This window comes from Peromyscus maniculatus, chromosome 2, assembly GCF_049852395.1.
Source record: "Peromyscus maniculatus bairdii isolate BWxNUB_F1_BW_parent chromosome 2, HU_Pman_BW_mat_3.1, whole genome shotgun sequence".
Taxonomy (NCBI): domain Eukaryota; kingdom Metazoa; phylum Chordata; class Mammalia; order Rodentia; family Cricetidae; genus Peromyscus; species Peromyscus maniculatus.
This window is the reverse complement of record NC_134853.1, coordinates 35654635-35673031: the sequence shown is the minus strand read 5'-3', so window position 1 is coordinate 35673031 and position 18397 is coordinate 35654635. Positions and strand designations below refer to the sequence as shown.

The 18397-nt window shown below is 40.5% G+C and overlaps 1 protein-coding gene across 11 annotated transcripts in view; it reads left to right on the top strand.

Moving 5' to 3' along the window:
• The window catches only part of Fam110b (family with sequence similarity 110 member B), a 135940-nt gene that overhangs the window by 63345 nt on the left and 54198 nt on the right, over positions 1–18397 (top strand). For 5 of the 11 annotated variants that reach the window (XM_042270882.2, XM_015987989.3, XM_015987987.3 and 2 more), the window contains one exon: positions 5826–5912. The exons of 3 other annotated variants lie outside the window; for them this stretch is intronic. The gene's annotated coding sequence lies outside the window, so the exon portion shown is untranslated. Of the gene's footprint in view, positions 1–872; positions 1182–5825; positions 5913–18397 lie in introns of those variants that run through there. 3 more of the 11 variants (XM_006994515.4, XM_042270883.2, XM_015987986.3) reach the window with 2 other exon arrangements.

The window sequence follows — 18397 nt, the reverse complement described above, 5'->3', positions numbered from 1 at the left end:
GAGGGAGGAGGGAAGGCCAGAAGGAGAGGAAGAAGGAAGAAAGGAGGGAGGGAGGGAAGGAAGGCAGGTAGGTGAGCAGGCAGCCAGACCAAATAGATCCATAAAAAGGTTGCTTAATTTTGACCTCATGTGCTAAGTGCTTAGAGCTCACTGGTAATAATCTTTTGAATTGATTCCTAATATTATGTCTGAGACACAGAGACATTTAAATACTTGCCAAAGATAGTACAGCTTGGAAATGAAAGATCTAAAACTTAATCCCAGGGAGCCTGCTGTTATGTTATAGTGTACCACCAAGCTGCCTCTCACAGGACTTGGCTCCAGTAAACTGTGTGATGGGCAAATTCACCGAGTTTGTTTCCCTCACAATGACTTGAGATCACTTTTTTCTTTGAACTGTGAATTATTAATCATAATAGTCAAGATGATGATCTTTGACACCTTGATTAGCATTTTTCCACCATGGATGGAAATTTGTGTGGCATTTTAAATATATTGAAGAGAATTATTAACACTTTTGACAATTTAACGGCAAATTACTATCATGGTAAATAAAGGGAGTTGTGGAATTTCTACCTCACTTGCTAATATGTCTATGCCTCCAAATTGATTGTTGTTCTTCAGTGCTGGGGTCTAAGTATAAGTCAGCAGGTAACACTATGCATTGACTTTTTTTTCTCTAGATTAGGGGGAAAATAAGAATACACTTTAAAAATCACTTATGGTTTAGGAGATGATACATTAATCCTTAAAATGACAGAAAATCAAGATGATTGTGTCTGTGGGGTTTAATTTATTAAAATTTAATTTGCTCCTGTGCCTTGCTCCAGTAGCTCCTGTGCTAGCAAACTAGCTATAATTAGATTAGCAGCCTGCTCGGTGCTGGTGACAGCCTGTGCCTCAGAGAGCATGTGCTGGACTCTGCATGTGCCTCATCCTCATTGGCTGGCATTGCTGCTCACCCGTTTGATAGGTTTCCACAGTAATCTTTATGCTGCATTAGAGACGTAGATACAGAGGCACTGTGCTGTGTTCTTGCAGAACATAGGCAAGGTGCTTGGTCGTTTATACTAAAGAAGGAATACGACCCGCAGAGCAGGTGTTCTTTGTTGCAAAGACTCGGTGGATAAGGACCTTGCAGCTAGCTGCAGGGGGAGGTCAGTGAAGGAGTCTCAGTTACGGTAATTACTTGAGTCTTTCTCTCTTATGAGAAACACAGCCATGCATGAAATGAAGCGTGCTCATAGTGTCATCTGTCTCCTTTGCTCTTGCTTTGTTGACGCTGTGTGTACCCCTGTGTTTCATACTAACACACATTCTCATAGACCGCTTGCCTGGTAAACAGCTCCCCTGTTCAGGAAGGAGCATTGTTTTCACCTGAATGCAAGGGTGCATGTGCTTGGGAGTGATTCTTATTGGTTCTCCTCTGTTTGGAAAAGCCGATGTTGCTTCCATCGAGGTGTCTTTGTTTGTGCATGTCAGGACTGTTGCCTTCGCTTTGAGTCCTGACTCCTGAATAATTCGAAATTAAGGAGAATTTAGCGATCGTACTTTAATTAGCAGAAGGCAGAAGGCTCCTGATTTGTCATCTGGCTTTAAGCTTAAGTAGTAATGTGCTATTGTTTCTTCACAGCTGTGTGGAGCCTTCATTTTGCATGGCTTTCTTTGTCTTACCTTTTGTAGTTTTAATGAAGCTTCTTTAGTACAGGGAGTGTTAGCAGATTACATTCTGTGAAATAGACACATATAGGTATTTATCAACCACGCCTGAGGAAGTATTTGACTCCAGGCTTTGTTTAAAGGATAACACTCTTGCAGTTGAAATGCCATAGTAGAGAGATGAGTTCTTACCACTCTGATTGCTGCTCAACATTTTTGTTTCAGTTAAGGATTCCCTGGTTTGTTTTCCAGACACAGCAATAAAGAATCTGAAATTCTGTAATGATTGAAAAAAGAATTAGCAAGACCAAGGCTCTAAAAATCCTCAAAACCATGTGGCTCTGTTGTGGGTCCAGAGCCCCTGCTTCCTTTTGAGTTCTGAAACTTGAAAACTGATGTCCTTCCATATCAGACTGCGACTCTACAGAAACTTGTGTCCTGAGTCACCAGTCACAGGGCTGGCCAGCTGCCACCATGCGTCTGCTCTCAGCAGAAAGTCAGGCAGATTCTGAAAACTGTCAGGGATTGTTTCCTGCTCCTGAAAAGGCAAGGTTGCAATTTATATAGTCTGTACCAATAATTGCCTTCATCCAGATCTGTATCCTGCTTCGCAGGTCAGTATGTAGTCTTTGGCAGGGGAACCCTTCTGGTTAGTAACTAAACCTCACCACATGCCCTTACTCCTAGATCTGTCTGAGAGATAATAAATTATCCAGTGTCGGCATTTGTTTAGTTAATAGTTCCAAGAGGAAAGTAGAAGCATTGTGGAAGTTCAGTGGATGGTAATGGAATGATGCAGTTAGATAGCCTTTAAGCAGAGACATACTGCAGCTCTGTGCCTTGAGACAATGGGGGCAATGTTTTCAGCTTTGAGACACCATGGGTGGTGACACCCCTGGTACAGACCCCATCAATCTCATGTGGACAGTGCCTACCCTGGTTCACTCCTGGATGTTTCAGAGAGGGCAGCTTCAGCCAGGATGGTTTGGTTTTTCTTCCAAAGTCCACGTACCACTTCTGTCTCCCCATCATTCTTGACCTGACATTCTCCTTATTACAGACATACAGAACCTTTTTGCCTTTTAAAACTTAGGCTTGGTCATCTGAAGGGGGATACACTGACGCAGCTCTACAATAGCCTCATTTAGATATGTTTGTATATATGAAAGTATTATTTATTTGCAGGGTTGGGATCGAACCCAGGGCCTAGCACATGCTAGGCAGGTGGTCTATCACTGAGCTGTATCCCCTGTCCTTCCCTCTTCGTCTCCGGGAATACTCTCTACCTTTTTAAGGAGGTTGCCTTAAAGATGGATTGTTGTTTTCTTTATTTACTACCAAAGCACTCTCCCCTGTAAATCTGCAGAGTGCCTTCTGTGAGCTGCATCCAAGTTTTAGATGTTACCGTAAAAGCTGGGAAGTAGCAGTGTCTGTTCTCAGGGTCTGTGGCTGGCTCTTCAAGAATCAACATATCTTAAGGAATTTCTTAAATCCTTAAGTATAACGTGTATATTGTGCATTGTGCCTGCTGATGGCCAATGATGCCAGTTAACATATACTAAAAGGATATTTTAATAGCAGAACTAAAAGAAGTTCATGTTTTTGCAAAGTAACACAACATACACTTTTATCTTCAACTTTATTACTTAACTTTTTTGTTCTTAATACGTTAGGTTTTAAACACATTAAAATTTTGTTCATTCTCCTTCTAATTCTGTAGCTCATTGAAAGAAAAGTAATAATTCTGACCAATCAAAAATAAGTATATCAGTGTGAACATGAAATATAGTATTTTAAGAATTAAAGCATTTTCAGGGTGCTGGGGCATAGCTCAGTTGGTAGCATACTTGGGTATTATGCAAGAGGCCCTGGGTCCAATTCCTAGTATCTCAGAACCAAAATAGATAAAACATTTTCAGTATTGATACTTTGTCTCTTTCTTCTGGAGGCTTTTAATGACAGATGTAGGAACCAGTTTAAATGTAGAAAGCACAGAATACCATATACCACAAAACAGCAGGGCTGAACAGGGTCTGAAAAAATAGTTTTCCAAAAGAAGAGCAATGGGAAGTGTAGGCTGCTGGTCACAGGAGTTCCAGAGTAGGACAGTCGGTGGCTGGTGCCTGGCCACTTGGGTGCCTGTTATTCCAAAAGAATGGGGAGATGCCACTTGCAGTTGATAACTGTTTCAGGGTTCACCCTTTTGAAGTTGCCTGGATCTGAAAAAAAATTAAATAGGTTTATTCTTCTTTCCATATTTTACTCTGCAGTAAATGGCATTTACCATGAGCTAGACTCCGTTAAGTGTTTTATAGAAAAACACAAAAAGCCTAGTCCCTTCCAGCATGAAGTGTTTTCTGAGGAACCGGGTCCTTAGGAAGGAGGGAAGAGGGCCTTGGAGACAGGAGAGATGCAGCTGGACCAGCCTTCCTCCTTTCAACAGCACGTCTGCCACTCAGGCCAGGAAGGCATGTGTGTGGCCTGGGATCTGTTGTGTGTTTTAAGTATCATCGTGTCTTATTTTAGATGCATGAACAGTGTGAACTATCATTTGCTCTCTTCCTCTGTTAAATTGTTGAAGAATACAGATGCAGTTGCTGGAAAAAGTGTTATTGTTGATATGTCTGCATCATGGTAGACTTGACATTCTTAAGAATGTAGCCACTAATTTGAAATTTATCTAGGAACAATCACAAAACACTTTTATGACTGTTGTACTTTGAGTAATCTGGTGATTAATTTTGAATTTGTTCACATTGCCACAAAATACCCTTTCTGCTTTTGGGTGCCAGTAGACTCTTAATTTGACATTTATTTTCTAGATACTCAATTAAAGACAAGCTTGTAAAACCTGGCCTTGAACTGTAGCACTCCATTTCACCTTGCCATGACTAAGGCATCTGCTTTTTCAGTACTCGTAAAAAATAATTTCTGAAAATGCCATGTACTTTAAATTTAGATGTCCTTTAAGTCTTGATGAATTGGTAAAGGAGGGACACTTTAAAGGCCAAGTATTTTCGCTATATCTTACTATGTCTAAAATATCTACATGAAAATGGGTATTGTGTTTACCTTCCCTGTGGCCTTCAGCCAGAGAACATCTAACCCCTCCTTAGTGCCTTCCCCAACTAGCATTTATGCTTTCTTTTAGACTCTTTAAGGCAGCAGCCTCCACTTTCCACTATCGTAGCACCCAACAGGCTGAGTTTACAAGACTGTCCCTCATTGCCACTGACCTGGGCAGCAGCAGCACTCTGGCATGATGACCTGGGAAAGCCACTTTCTTCTTAGGCCTGGTGTGTCTTATTGCTCCTTCCCAACCTGCCTTCTACGTGAATATTTGCCAAGGTTCTACCTTTATCAACTTCCTGTCTGTGCATACTTACACTGGCCACTCATCTGCCGCCTCACATCCCCTCTCCTTGCACAGCTAGGCTAGGTGACCTCAGGGCCTTCCTTGGCTTGGCTTTTCCTTCTGCCTAGAACAGGGTCTCCAGGGTCTTCTGGCATGTTCCCATAGGGCTTTGATCAGTGGTCACATCTCATCAGGACTTTCTGAGAGAGTGGCTATTTTTTGTCTTGCTTTTCTTCCCCAATCACTCCTCTTTGGGTTGTAAATTCTAACAAATAAGATGTTTGTCTTAAACCCCCAAAGCCTTGAACTCCTAGAAAATGTTCAATCAGTGCTTGCTGAATGAGTTAATAAGTGACTGCAAAATGAACAAACAAATTACTTACAGCAGGGAAGTCCTGTGGCAACCAGGATCTCTGCTCCAGCTTGCTGAGTGGTTCTTACCCAGGCTCTCCCTTGAGTGGGCAGGGTCTCCTGCTCTGTGGATGGTGAGCACCAGTCAAACTGAGGTTGTTTATGTGATTTCTTTATCCTCACTTTACATGGTTCTTTTTGTGGGATTGTTATTGTGGTTAAATTCTCTTCTAAAAACAAAATAAAAGCAAGAGTTGAAATGTAGAGGTGCCTTATAAATAAAATATACAAAAATTAGTGCATCTGTGTTACTTACATGTCTGCTATTTAATATTTAAATATATATTGGCTAATTATTAATGGAATTACCATTTTATGATGGATGCTAAATACATTTATTTATCTCCCTATTTTTGCCAAATAAAAAACACCAGTAGCCTTCTCTTCCTGTGTTTTTCAGATATTTCCTGCTGCAGAGGGGATTTTAAGCAAGGAAGGCTTTCCTTGGCTTCTGCCTGCAATCTGTAAAACACTCATTGCCTTTTCGGTAAGCGGATGGCTTTGCTTTGATCCATTCTAAGCAGAAGCTATTGATTGTCTCTGAAACCTGTGTCATTATTATATTAAGACAAGGAGCCTAGGGTTTCAAGTATTTTGCTCTCAGCCATTAAATAAACAAATAAGCCCCACCAAGGTTTCTCATTTCTTGTCTGCATATGTGCTAATAATTACAATTGTTATGCACAGTAGTACTTACCACTCACCTTCCAGGTATTTAAAAGACTCCATTTGTGTGCCTGGATTTGGAGAAAACATAACAAGTGAGCACCTTTGCTCTCTGAATGAGAAGTAGAATTGTCTGAGATTGGGCATGAGATGATGAGGTGGATCCTGGGAGCTGATGTAGGGAGCTTTGCTGATGGCCATCCTGAGAATCAGAGTGGTGAGGACAGAGTCTGAATTCCAGCTCAGAGACTGAGACAGAGAGGACCAGATAGATGGTGTAGGTGAACCAAATCTTCAGCCCTGCTTTCTTCTTGCTATGTAAGGATAGCAGTCAATTACCTTCCTGGGCCAAGTAATTATATGGCACTTTATCAGAGCTACTGAGCTAGATTTTGTGTTTGTATGGTTAGAAAGAGTCATCTGTGTGGCACATCCACGTATCAGCTGGGCTATAGGCAACAGATTTTAGCCCTGCCTCTGGTTAATTCTAATAGGGTTAGATCAGTCTGTAAGAATTATTTCAAGTTGTTTTTATAACCATTTGCAGTTTTCTCATAAATGGCATGCAAACTTTTTTTAAGTGCTGCAAAAGTTTTCTCTTACCCTTGGCTTTTAACTACCAATTTCTTGTTGCATCTCTGCATCATTGATCTTTGTTCTTGCATAAGTACATGTATTATGGGTTAGCAGCACGTATGTAGTCACATCACTAGCATTTTTCATTGTTCTCAACAGTGCATTTAGGACGACATTGTTTAGAGTAGACACTGGGTGTTTGAAATAATCCTTGTTCATAGAAACTAAAAAGAGAGGTGAAATCATGAGGTAATAGGATATAAAATGATCTTTTTAGGTTCTTTTCTTCATTTTCATTAGTTTAATTATTCTAGAACATGAGAACCCCTGAGTATGTGACCTAAGACATTTTAAAAGAGATGAGGGCACCAGTTACTGAGAGGCCAGCCTGAGGCTGCAATTTCAGAAAACAGGCTTTAAAGGCCCCTTTGTTTTGAGTTTCTTGCTATCTTAGTCAAATTTAAGTAACTGATAAAGTCAATTTCTCCTTGAAAAGGTAACTTTTAAAAAACTTCTGAAGGGTAGATTGTAATTCTTTCATATTGTGCCTACTAGATGCTTGAGAAATCATTGGGAGTGAACATAGCCCTTGCATACCTTTTGGTGTTAAGTGGTCCTGACTCAAAAGTCATGCTAGTTTTTCCTCAGATAGCCTTTTTTCTTTGGATTCAAAGTTTCCTCCATAAAGAGCCCCTGTGTTCCCTGCTGGTGACTCAGCTTCCTTTCACACCGGCACCTCTGGCTTTTCTCTTCCCAGAACAGCTCTTTGCCAAGAGAGTGACTCAGAGCTCAGGTTCCTCAGCACAGTCAGGTGGGGCTCCCCTTGGGCCCTCACAGCTGACCTTGAGCAAGATCTTCTCAGGAACCAGGGCAAGTCAGCTACTGTAATGAGACTCATGTGCCTTTGGGCCAGCCAGAGCTTTTTTAACTGGAGGGAACAGATAGGGCATTCTCTTAGAAAAGCAGTTAGGGTTCTAGACGTTTATTGTAGAGATGTTTCTATAAGAGGTAGATGGCCGATAGTCTGTGCTCTAAAAGAATATTCTCCTGCCAAGAACAGAAAATCTAACTCTAATTTTGAGGATTTAACATACATTTATTGTAAGGTTTAAGATCTATTGATTATAATTACTAAGTTACCAATTAAGATATTTGGCACATTTAAAATGCCTTTTTAATCAAGTAAAAAACTAATTTGATTGCCTTGTGTACACAGTTGTCAGTCATTCAGGGTTATTTCCATAGAAACGAATTATGATTAGTATCTTGGTCAGTGTAGTGACTATATTCTTTACAAAAATCTACAGAAAAGAAGGCCAAGCTACATTTGAACCCATAATCTGGAAATGAACACTGTGCTGGAGGTGACTCATACCACATCTGCCCTTCACACATGTCCTAAAAAGAAAGCCTTAGAATCTTCATGTGTAGATGGGGCTATGTTCACCAGCTTCTCAATATTACAGCAGGATACCTGGAATAAGTAATATATAGAGAAAAGGTTGACGTAGGCTTACAGTTTGGAGGTTCCAGTCTGTGATGGCAGAACCATTATTTTTAAATGAATGTGACATTTGGTAGTAAAGGGGAGCATGTGACACAGCAATATGGCCCTTTTATCACTAAGAAGCAAAAGAGGAAGAAGAGGGTAGCTTCCTACAGTCCCCTGAAAGTATACTCCCCTAAGGACTTAACTTCCTACTACATGGCATATCACTCACTGCCCAGTGTCATCCCCTGAGAATCAGGCCCATGGAAAGCATCAAACATCCAGTTCACACTGTAGCAAGGATCAAAGAGGTTAAACCTCAGACCAAAGGGCAACCTTGTGATTCAACCGGGGCTCTAACTTCAGGCCTCTCTTACCTTGGCACCACTTGATTTCTCTACAGCAAAGGAGTGATACATGCAACAGAAAATTGGCTGTGGAAATTTGTGCAGTGAAGAAACTGGAATGGGAGGGTTAAGAGAAGTAGGGACATCTAGTTTGATATGAGAATGACTTCATATATTTAAGAAAGGAAAGAAAGAGACTCCGAAGTTAAGAACTGTAAGAGTATGCACATTGGAAGAAGGGAGCAGGTATGGTGGTTGCAGTGGTCCAAAAAAATGCAAAGCTTCTTATTTTTCCCAAACCTCTGAGGTGTCTACTGCCATTTATAGTTCCGGAGTAAAAGAATGTTCTGTGTACTGAGTTGTACAGGGAAAAACATATGCAAAGGACCACATGGTTGGCAAGTATCCTCCCCTCTCTGGTCTTTCTTTTAAAGAACTAAGTTCTTGTTTCTTAGTTCTTTAAAAACAAAAAAGTTGCTTTAAAATTAAATCCATTCTTGAAGGTGTGACAGAAAGCCTGAAACTACTTTTAATTGTATTTCGTTGTCCTTGGGAAAGTCTTCCTCTTTGTCAGTGGAGGAGACACCACTGTTTCTATGCTTGGTCTTTATACTCTCCAAGCATCACTATCTTGAAATGCTTATGTATTAATTGTCAACTTGCCAGAATCTACAATCACCTGGCAGGTGGGCATCTGGGCATGCCTGTAAGGGGTTTTCTTCATGAGGATAATTGATGTGAGAAGACCCATCCTAATTGTCAGACCATTCCCTGGGCAGGGGATACTGGAGGATATAAAATAGAGAAGGTGAGCTGAGCAATAAAATGTATTCATAGCTGTCTGTTCTTGATTGTAGATGCTATGTGACAAACTATTTCAAGCCCTGCCTCCTGGACTCCTCCACTATGATAGACAGAATAAGTCCTTCTTCCTTAAGTTGCTTTTGTTAGAATATTTTATCAAAACCACAGTTAAAAAAAAAAGAACTAAGACAATAGGTCTAACTCTGTAGGATACATTCAAAGCCACATTTTCATTTCATAGACAAACAAGTTTTCTTATGACGGTCAGCACAGCAACCTTCTTTAGAGAAGAAGCCTCGTTAGGTGACTGATCTTTTAATGATGCCCCTTCAGGCATCAGGTCCTACTGACCCTACTCTGAGGCAGTCTGTGCTGTGACCATCCTTCCTTCCCAGAAAACTCTGTTACTGACTTAGCGCTGTGCCTGTTTCTGGCGTTAGCCTGAATTCTCAAGCCAGCCCAGTAATCCATTGGAAACTTTTATTGTCTCATTTCCCTTCTCCTGCCTTGTTCAACAGAGTTACCTATGTGTTGATAAGTTTAAATTACAGAGTCACCACTTACCTAACATCTCCAGTCTTTTCAGTGTCTGTAACTCTTCTCTGCATGCCTGGCTCACTGCAGTTTAGGGTTGGGTTCTTGCATGTGTGTTGGTGGGGGGTGTACGTCCACACCAGTACATGTACTTGTTGCTTTATTATCAGAATTCACGAATGTTTAACCATTCAGCAAATCTGTAACTCATATAACAAAAGTCTTTACAACTTAACAGAAAACGTGGTTCTTAGTCAGCGGTCTGTCTAAAGCGAGTATCTGAGACGGGCTCCTTATGAAGTGGGGGGAGTCTGTTTAGCTCATGGTTTTAGACCAGAGGCACCGGTGCCTGTGTCAAATCCAGGCTGTAGCACCGTCAACAAATGGTGTTGAAATTAGGACTTTCTTTAAGCATCTGTGTACTTTGTCTCAAATTATATGATAAAATCATTTCAAAACTTTACATTAAGACTACAAACATTGACTCAAAAATATCAGTGAATGTAGAGAAGCAAGCATGACTTTCTTCTCATTCTGTAAATTTGGTTAAAATCATAGCAACTTTTGAATCCTCCAGTATCACAGAGTCCTATGAGCTTATCAGCTGCTGAAGTGGATGGAAGCAGTTTGCATTTGTAGCTCAGAAGCCCTTCTCGAAATGGAAACTTGGTTCAGCAGTACAGAATGAGAGTTGACGTCAGTTCTTAAATGGCCATACTAGAGTGGCATCTTAGTGGACCTAATATAGAAAGCACAACTGGGGGCGATAACATTATTTCCTCTGGAAATCATGGAGACCTCTGACAGCACAGAGAGCTGCAGGTAGAGCTTGAGCTTGAGTCAGGCCCTCTTTGTGAGGAAAGTTCCGTTTCGGATTTCGCTCCCTGGGGAAGGCTTCTTAGCCCTGCATTTATATCTGCCCAAGGGAGCATTCTTTGTGCTCTGAGACCTTGAGAGGGTGCATGCTAGTCCTTTTGTCTGTGAGTACATAACAAGTACTGATCACGACCCATCTGACAGTGTAGTTCATTTCTTCTGCAGTATTCTGGGAGATGATAAACACATTACAAGTTACAAGTTGGTTTTAACTCTGAATCTGCAGATCTGGCTCAGTAAAGAGGATTTCAGATATTTGGGACGTTAGTTGGACTGACACAGGAAAAGAGAGGCTGGTGTTTCTCAGCTGCGTCCCTCAATCTCTGACAGCAACAGTTGGACTAAAATCCAGCAGGTATTCCTACAGGAAGAAAGAAAAATAATAACTAGTAACTGTAGGATGCTGGATCAGTTTATTTGGTCCAGGGCAGTCACCATCTTCTAACATCATGTTGTATACCCCAAACGCATACAACCAAATTTATTTTAAAATAAAATCAACTTTTAGGACTTGATCTTAAACTTTAAATAAGTCAAATGAAGTAGCAATCAGAGCACAAATGTCAACAATAATGGTCTTTCAAAGGCTGGGGTATCACTTGCCTAGTATTTACAGGGCTCTGGGATTGATCCCCAGGACTGAAAAGTGGGAGAAGGTAGGGATACTCTTGAAATCCAGCCTCACCTGAATTCACATATTATTTTTGTTCAGAGTCCAGCTCCCCTAGAGTTGAGATTTTAACTCCAATTGGCTGTTTTCTTTGGATGCAAAGGTCTCACCATTCAAACTATAGTATTTGTGATTGGCTCAAGTTCCAGAGTTACCTTGAACTGTGTACTGGGAGAGGTCCGTCTCAAAAGTACACACATCAAAACAAAGTACAGCCTTCCCCACTGTTCACACCTCCTCTCATCGGCTTCCAGTTACATTTAATTGACGCTTCATGTGTCCAGTGCTGGCTATACCTCTGGGTTAAATGGAAGCTCTGAATCCATTAAAACGAGGATGAAAAGATAGGTAGGGCTTCTTTTCCCACTTCTAGTTCAACAATTGATGGTGTATTTTTTGATTCAAAAATGTGTTTTTATTTGGGAAAAGAGAGTGACGGCCCTTTACTTAATGAATGAGAAACTTAAAAAAACTGATATATGGCTTTTATAATCATCTTGCAATTCAGAAAAGTATATATGTTTTGCTCAGGACCACGGGGCTGCACATTTGATTTTAGAAGGTATGAGGAACTGTCTAGTAACATCCCTGGCCCATTTCCATATTAACCATTTGAAGGCTGTATGCTTTTCTACCCCTCCAGTAGCCATGTCCATGATGTAGCCTACTTTTGCGTTTTCCAGCAGTGGTTTATTCCAGCTGCTGTCCTTGGGCACTGGCAACTCAAATTCAGTAGCACCCACTCCAGTGTACCTTATCTGTCTACAGCATCATTTTCATATTGGGATCACTAGCCCTCTTAAGGGCAGTCAACAAGAGTTTCAGGCCAAAATGTCCTGCCTCGGTTATAGCCTTTGAGAGCGAGCATTCTTATTTTTAGCAGCTTTTGGTTACTAAGCGTTTGATTAAGAGATGATAAGTGCGATACAGAAAAATGATTCGAGTATGCCACTTTAAATCTGCTTTAACAAATGGGAAATTATGAGATCACCTGAAGACATTTTATACCAAATTTGTAGTTTATTGGGGTTTCCCATTGCACCCTTGGCATGATACTTGACATGCATGTTTGCTGTATGCCTTATTAATTTAAATGCACAGTTGTGTTTCTGAGCATTCTATGATGATTGACACTTGTATCTGGTTAATACTGTTATTTTTAAGAACATTGAAACCTGGCTTTGAAGTACTATCTGAAGTGTTGTATTAGTCAGGGTTCTCTAGAGTAACAGCTTATAGAATGACTCTCTCTACACACACACATACATAAAGGGGCTTTATTAGAATGACTTACAGGCTGTTGTCCAGCTAATCCAATAATGGCTGCCTAGATACTGAAGATCCAAGAATCCAGTAGTTATTCAGTTCATGAGGCTGGATGTCTCGACTGGTCTCCAATATATACCAGAATCTTGGAGAAGTAGGCTGTAATCGAGAGTTCCTCTCCTGCCTGCAAGTTCCCAAATAATCATTCAGGGACTTAATATTAATTATAAATGTTTGGCCAGTGGCTCAGGCTTATTACTAATTAGCTCTTACTGCTTAAATTAACCCATTTTTATTAATCTTTGTATTGCCATGAGGCCATGGTATTACCAGTCTGCTGACATCTTGCTCCTTGGAGAGCTGGATGTCATCTGCCAAACTCCACCCTTCCCCTATATCTCTTCTTGGATTTCCTGCCTGACTGTATTCTGTCTTGATACAGGCCAGAGCAGCTTTATTCATCAACCAGTGAGAGTGGCACATATTCACAGGGTACAGAAGGATATCCTACATCATTCCCCTTTTCTATCTAATCAAAAGGGAAGGTTTTAATTTTAACATAGTAAGATTATATATAACAAAACAGTTATGAAGCAAGGATTATAGTTATGATATTTAGTCTATTTGTACTTAGCAAAATTAAAGAAAATATTCTATCATCTATCTTATCTTTGAGAATCTAAAGTTTCATATCTAATTTATTTTTTAACATAATTAAGGAAAACTATAATTATAATTTTCTAGTCTTCCACTCCATTAAAGGCCATAGAAGATTATAATATTATCTGAGTAAATAGGAAGAGCATTGTAAGCAACTTCCAAAATTTTACAAATGACAGGAACATTTGGCTGCCTGGATAGTCATCCAAAGTTCCTCTGCAATGTTGGGGCATCCATCTTCAACCTATAGGTCTATAGTATCTGGTAGACTTTTCTGTGAAGCAGCAAATTTGAAGGACCATCCCACCTTGTTTTGGCTAAGTTCAGCAGTCATTTTTGCTGTGGGTCCTGCATATCCAGTTACATAGCATACAGTCAAGCAGTCAAGGCAAAAGCAGTTTCTTGCCAAATGGCTAATTTTACCATAATGAAAGCAAACTCCTATGGAGTTTCTATGATGCCCATCATCCTTTTATGAAGTAAATTGGTGCTGCCAGGAGCAGATTGTCTTATTGTCATGAAAAGTCCAAGTTATTAAAACATTTTAAATGCCATATTCTGTAGGTCTTTGAATTATTTAAAAATTACCTATCTACCAACCTGTACATATCACTGTATATCTAGAAAACCTAACTAGCATGACCAGAAGTTTGATTATTGTAGATGACTATTAATCTGTATTTCTTAATTACATATTACATTTTTAAATGAGTTGCATAAACACAATATCTTAAACAAGAGTAGAAATATATATATATATATATATATATATATATATATATATATATATATACAGTATAACAAAATTCACTTTAAATTTGTATCAATAAACCAAAATCCATATTAATGCAAAATTGGTAAGATTAACAGTTTTTTTCCCTAATTAAAATAGACTCAGTAATCTCCCCTTTTATCCTATCATTTCTATATCATATCCCCGTTTCTTTTTTTAGAAAGAGATTGATTATGACCAATAACAATTTGTAACCAAACCCCTGAACAAGGACAAATATCCATAATCTATTTTGGGGAATGTGGGCATAGTTTTTTAGACTACTTCCTGCTGATTGGGGGGCACTGGTAATCTTTGGAAGACAGTGAGGAAATTTAGGATAATAGTCAAATCCTGACTGGAGTAGTCTATGAGGCTGAATCATCTCAGCAAGTAGCCTTGAAGCTGTTTTTGATGTTGGGTCATCTGTGCCATTTTTATTGGTGCTTGGTCCCCTTGTTCTGAAAATTTATAAATTTTAAAGGTAACATATATATCTGTATTAATACAAATATAAACTGCGCATTGTACACAAGCCAGTTAAAGATAATTTTTTGTTTTCTGTCTGAGCAGGTAAAATATGTGTCATGTGTCTTGCTTTCGGTTTATTCATGGATAATTTATCCATGTCTATAGTCAGGATTTCAAGGGGTCTTCCTCAGTCAAATCTATTCATCTTTAACTTTGAATGAATTCATAGCCTCTTGTTTCCTATGAAAATAAAGGCAGAACCTCTTTTCCAAAGTAACATATCTTTTGACTTAAACTTTTAAGTGAAGACATTTTCCAAATATTTAAGTTGGATTAATCCAGTAATGTTTATAATCAAATGTCTCATAGCAGTCAAAAATTTTGAAGACAACATAGTAATATACATAACCCAGACTTTCTGTGCATTTTCCATCCTCATGTGCCTCATTTTCTTTATATTACTTTACTCCCCTTTCTAAGGACTTTATTTTATTCTTTTAATTCTATATTTTAAGCCTGTTTATATCTTTTTCTTTGCTCTCTCAAGCTTAAGTGTAGCTTTTAAACATGTCATGACCCATTTAGAGGCCTTTTTTTTTTACTTTTTTTTTTCATTTTTCTTTATTTTTTTCCTTTTATTTTATTTTACTATACCATTCAGTTCTACATACCAGCCACGGGTTCCCTTGTTCTCCCCCCTCCTGCCCCCTCCCCTTCCCCCAGCCCACCCCCTATTCCCACCTCCTCCAGGGCAAAGCCTCCCCGAGGACTGAGATCGACCTGGTAGACTCAGTCCAGGCAGGTCCAGTCCCCTCCTCCCAGATTGAGCCAAGTGACCCTGCATAAATCCCAGGTTTCAAACAGCTAACTCATGCAATGAGCACAGGACCCGGTCCCACTGCCTAGTTGCCTCCCAAACTGATCAAGCCAATCAACTGTCTCACCTATTCAGAGGTCCTGATCCAGTTGGGGGCCCCTCAGCCTTTGGTTCATAGTTCATGTGTTTCCATTCCTTTGGCTATTTGTCCCTGTGCTTTATCCAACCTTGGTTTCAACAATTCTTGCTCATATAAACCCTCCGTAAGAATCATATTTCTTTATTAAGAAATTTTCTACTCACTCCACATACCACCCACAGATCCTCCTCCCACCTCCCAGCCCTCTCTCCCAAGCCACTCTGCATCCCTACATTCCCCAAATCAGGTCTCCCATGGGGAGTCAGCAGAGCCCAGCACACTGAGCCTAGGCAGGTCCAAGCCCCTTCCCACTGCACCAAGGATGTGCAAGGTGTCACACCACAGGCACCGGATTCCAGAAGCCTGCCCATAGACCAGGGACAGATCCCGATCCCCCTGCCTGGGTGCCCCCCAAACAGTTCAAGCCAAACAAGGGTCTTCCATATCCAGAGGGCCTAGTCCAGTCCCATGGGGGCTCCACAGCCACCAGTCCACAGTTCATGGGCTTCCACTAGTGTGGCCAGTCATCTCTGCATGTCTTCCCATCATGATCTCGATGTCCTTCGCCTGCAGAATCCCTCCTCTCTCTCATCAATTGGATTCCAGAGCTCAGCCTGGAGCCTGGCCATGGATCTCTGCATCTGTAGAGGCCTTTTTTTTTTTTTTTTTTTCTGAATCTGTTTTTATTTTGTTTCTTATCCTTTTGTCTATATAAACAAAAACCTTAACCCAACCAATGAGAGCAACACTTACTCACAGTGTACAGAAGAACAGAACATCCCATATCAGTAGGATCTAGTGCCAGTGAAAGAATGGACTTGCTAGTGATGGTGGGAAGAAGTAGGCAGAGAGAGAGAGAGAGAGAGAGAGAGAGAGAGAGAGAGAGAGAGAGAGAGAGAGAGAGAGAGAGAGACAGGGAGAGAGACAGAGAGACAGACACACATACACACACACACACACACACACACACACACACACACACAGATATCTTCCCTCCTTCCCTTCATATTTTTTATGTAGGCTGACAGCAGAAGGTGTGGTCCAGGTTAAAAGAGGATCCTCCCACCTCTAAGATCAGGATTTTCTCATTTCAAATGATCCAGCTGAGAAAAAAAAAAAAATCCCTTACAGGTGTCCTCAGCCATTTTTCTGTTTTAGTTAATTCCAGATGTAATCAAGTTGACAACCAAGAATAGCAATCACAAGTGTTGTTATAGTTCAAACTAATACATCACATTTTAATTGGCATTTGGCCTCATAAATCAATAGGACCACTGTGCACTTAAGAAATGCCATAGAGGATTCCATACTTGTATGAAACTTGTATGGCACTACCAGGGTGAGTGAAATACTTTACAACTACCACCTTTGGCTTTAGCCCCTCACTTGCCATAGTGGACTTGGGTTCCTTAAGAGAACTTGTTAGTACTTATGTATTTCCTAATATGGAGAATGGAATGTTAATATTCAAACAACTTCAGGTGGCAGTGGCTCATAAGTTATTAAAGGGACAGTTATAGAGTTTCTATTTTGCTTTACCTACATTGGCAGTTCCCAGGGGGCTGGTCATGGTAAAGAGCTGGTTATGTGTACTTGCTCACTTAATTCTGACAATAGCCATACTGGGTAATCAGGAGGCAAAATTTCGGTTTTAGCATACCTGCTTTGGTTGCAGGCTAGCCCCTCTTAGCACCTTGTCAGGAAGCAAAAGAGTGATAATTTCTGATATCAGCAGCTTCACAGATCCTAGAGGTGAACATTTTCTTCTGATTTGGAACCCATGTTGGAACCCATGTTGTTTAATTAAGATTAGATTGCGGAAAGATTTTTCTGAACCAAGAAGGTTGTTGCAGATATCCACTGCCACAGTCTGGATATTAAATGCTCTAGTGTGGATTTTAAGGGCCCACATATTGAAGTTGTGTTTCCCGGACTGTGATGGGCTGGAGACTGACTGGTGGATCCTCTAGGGAGGGGAGCCCAGTGAAGGGGCTAGGCCATTAGGGCTGTGCCCTTGCCATGGGACCCAGTCACTTCCTCTCCTTTGCTTCCCAGTCACCATGAGATAAACAGAGCCTCCCCACCATGGTGTACTGTGCTATCAATAATATCATATAAAATAATGTGGGAATTGTCTGTGAACTGAACCTCTTGACACTGTGTACCAAGACAAGGCAGAAACAAAAGCCAATATGCGAATCAGTGTCCCACTTTAGGCTTGTTTGTTACATGTTCTCAGAGAAATCATGTTCATGTCCTCAAGGTCCATGGCAGAGCTGTTTAGCTTTCTGGAGCCCAGCTTACTTTTTTAAGACTGTCAGTATTGCAGCCGCTGCTGCAATATGCTTTGCTCATGGGCTTGTACATTTACAAAGCACTTTCACTCAGTAGCCTTGAGTGACAGGGTGTGGGTAATTGTCATCTCTGCTTTGTAGATGAGGCACTAGAAGTCAGGGAAAGGTATACTCTAGAGGTGCATGGATCGTAGAAGAAAAACCTAAGCTGCAAGGCCATCTATCTCCCTGTTCATCACAGTTCCAGAACTAGACTCCTGGACCCAGAGCTGCACCTATTGATCAGAACTGGTGGATTATTTGCCACTATTGTTTTTAAGACCCAGATACCCAGAGTGGAGTGTTAGGGGATTTGAAGTAAAATTCAGGGCTCTGAATTTGGAATCCTCCAGCCCAAACTGCTCTGCCTCAGTCTGTCTCACATACTGATTTTCCATGTCATCTGTGTTCTAGAGCAGTGGTTCTCAAACTTCCTAATGCTGCGATCCTTTAATATAGTTCCTCATGTTGTGGTGATCCCCAACCATAAAATTATTTCATTGCTACTTCATAACTGTAATTTTCTTACTGTTGCTAATCATAATATAAAAA